A 3,539-nucleotide genomic window follows, 5' to 3' on the forward strand; every position below is an offset into this window, starting at 1 on the left:
ATCAATAAGTGTTTTCTGTTTATTTGTTTTTTAAGGAATTTTAAGAATTGCCCTCCCACCATGCAAACACCCTCATTTTCAAAAATCATAGAGTTTACCTCACCCATAGACTTAATAGTAAATTAAGTTCCATTTACCTTCAAAGCTCTGGTTCCCCCTCTAAAAACAAACAAACCATGTTTCCCCTTGTGTTTCTAGTTAATGGTATTTTTTGACCTTCTTTACCTTCCTCAATTTCGCTTAAAATTAATTTGCCCCATCACCCCTCCCTACTCCTCACAATATCCACCCACAAAGCCTGGTAAACATCAGCTTCTCAGTCACAAAATACTTCAGCAAAAAAGCGTGACTCCATCAAGGCTTAATAACCTTTCTTCCAGCAAGAATAATAGAACAGTGGCCTTCCAGAGGCTGTTTCTATCCATTTGTATTAAAGGTATCCCTCGGAGCTGTCAAACCACTCATTTCTTCATCAGACTCAGAGAAAGCTCTGAATGGTGGCTTGTTCAGAAGGGGTCCATGTGAAGGAACATGCATTGATACTATGACTCCAGTAACCTGTCACAATTGCCGGAACCAAGCTTAATCTAAGTGAAGCCATTAAGAGGATACATGGCTAGGTTGCCTATAGCCACTTGCAAGATAACTGTTTCACAAACTTCAATATAACTGGAGAGAATTAGATTTTTCTAAGGCAAGGATTGGATTTTTTTTCCTCCCTCTGCCCTTTGCTTCTTAGTACCTGTCCACCTCTCTTGTGCAAGCAATTTTATTTTTGTTGGAGTCGAGGTAGGAGACATTTGTGTTACACTTGCCAGAGGCTGGACAAGCTAAAAATTCTGATATATTTATACATTTCTCTTTTTTACCCAAAGAAAGTCTGAGCATTTTTAACTGTAGGTATAAGCCAGTGCTTCCTAAAATTCAGCCATAGTGGAGTGGTTTTATCTTATTTTAGCTTATTTTAGCTTATTTTATTTTATTTATCAAATTTGTTCACCGCCCCAAACCTATGTCTCCGGGCAGTTTACAACAATATAAAACAAATTAAAACACAGAAAATAAAAACCTTAAAACAATTTAAAACTTAAATTGAAAATAAAAACCTTAAAACAAATTAAAAAGCTTGGGTGAAGAAATAAGTCTTTAAATACTTCTTTAAAAATTGTTGTCAGAGATGAGGAGTTCTTATTTCAGCGGGGAGCGCATTCCAGAGTCTCGGGGCTTTGGGGACTTATTTTTCTTATTGACTTTGCTGCTGCTGCTGCTGCTGCTGCTGCTGCTGCTGCTGCTACTACTACTTATATACCACTTTTCAACAAAAGTTCGCAAAGTGGTTTACACAGAAAAATAAATAATAATTAAATAAAGATGGTCCCCTGTCCCCAAATGGCTCACAATCTAAAAAGAAACATAAGGTAGACACCAGCAACAGGCACCGCAAGGTTGTATAGGGACACTTGCTCTCTCTCCCTGTTTAATATATAAGAGATCCTCTACTTGAAAAGGTGCCTCTTTGCTCAAGAGCTCTAGGTATGATCACATGCTATGCTTGGGTATATGGCATGCTGTTGGGAGTTTTTAGATAACAATTCTCCAATTGTGTTCCAGGGAACTCTGGGGCTTCCCAGAAACTTGCCAGCAGTTGTTCAGTGAGAAGATCTGTAATGGCAAACAATGACAGTTCATCCATCATTATTCATTTCCTCTCCCCCCCCCCCACAAAAAATGTATAGCAGCATGGGGGTATCGATTGTGTTCTAATGACTACACTACACTATCCTGGCTTGAGGTACCACTTGCCCACTTTATCCTGTAATGACTTACTTATCCCATCCTTCTGTCTGCGCGTATACACCACCTACAAAGTACATGTCCACCACCTACAAGCCTATACACTACCTACAAGAGGCGCCAGCTGATGAGAAGCACATGGCACATTTTGCATCTTTCCATCCATCTTATTACTGCTAATTCAGAGAGGGCGGTGGAGAGCTGTCATTATACCAAGGAAGCTGGCTGATATGGCACAGTTTGACACAAGCTGATTAATTTTTCATTGTTCCAACATTTATAAATCCTCTTCTCACTGTGAGTTAGTTAAGTCTTAACTTCTTCCACAAAGAATCAAGTAGGAATAAATGGCTGCATGTTTAGCATTCTTTGCCTGAGGGTAGGGTCTCTTTGGTAATAGTTATTGGTGCTGAAAAGATCCCGAACCACATTGTGTGCTCTGACTGATTCTGTAATGTTTGGACTAAGCAGCCTAATAAAAATACATAATGGGAAACAAATAAGCCAGCATAATATTGCCACAGACGCACGATGGGGATTTCAGGTGTTTAAAACCAGCCTGATACTCTAGAGGACGTTCTGAAGCAGAGCCAGTAGTATAAAGTTCTCCCTCCTTTAATTAAGCCTTTTAGTTACCATGGGGACCTCACAGCTGCATCCCACAACGGCACTCAATTTGACAACTAACAAAAACTGAGAAAACCAATCTTGGCACCTCTCAGTTCTGTGCAATATTTCTCCGGGGTTCTACAGCAAGTTTTAGATTGAGGTAAATGTCTCCACACACACTTCTATAAACAGTTTACTACCCAGAGCACCAAGTGTCATAGGAAGATGACAAAAATGTGGTCTTGCTGGCAGAACATGTTTAACACCACACGGCAATACTTGACACAGCTGGCCAGGCCAGGAGGTGAAGAAAAATCCAGGACTCAATTTACAGTCAAGCAGGGGTTCTGCTGGACACACGTGGCAAGATGTCAACTAAGACTTGTATCCTTATATCAACCAACAGTTCCATGGCATCTTTACTGTATAGAGACAGTAAAGAATAGAAGACAACTCTGAATTTAAGATGGCCCCTTTAAAAAGTAGAGGTTAAATAGAGGTTATACCTGCATTTACTCAAAAGGAATAGCACCCTGAATTAAAGATGACCTCCTGATTTCTAATATCAAAAAACTTGTGGGGCGGGCTAGTCTTGGATTCAGATACATGCAGCAATAAGCACCACAGGAATTATATAATAAAGACAGCTTTCAGCCTCCTATGGACTACAGTAAAGCTGTGCAGATACCCTTTTATAATGGCTTCTTCAAGGAATTGCAGTGCTAAAATTTGAGGGCCTCTTCTCACAACCCTTTTAGCCAGGAGGGAATGCCAGCCCATGCTAATTCCCAGCAAGTACCAAACCAGTTGTGTGCATCCAGCACCACAATCTTAAATCAGTTTTTGGACATTCCAACAGAAACCACATAAAATGTGGGTTAGCTGTGGCATGCCGAAACCTGATTTCATTGTACAATGGTGAGTGCAAATTACTTTGCATGAACAAAATGCAGTTAGGGCTGTCTTTTACCTCAGCCACCACCCACAGAAGTGGCTGTGAGAAGAACCCCAGTATGTTTCACAGTACTATTTGCTAGAATAACCCTGGGGCATTGCGTGAGACTGACATGCCCTTGCAAACCCATAGAGAACTTCAATATGCTGAGATCCAATCCATTCTCATCTCCTGAGATAAG

The sequence above is a fragment of the Hemicordylus capensis genome, chromosome 1 (assembly GCF_027244095.1).
Source record: "Hemicordylus capensis ecotype Gifberg chromosome 1, rHemCap1.1.pri, whole genome shotgun sequence".
NCBI classification, from domain to species: Eukaryota; Metazoa; Chordata; class Lepidosauria; order Squamata; family Cordylidae; genus Hemicordylus; species Hemicordylus capensis.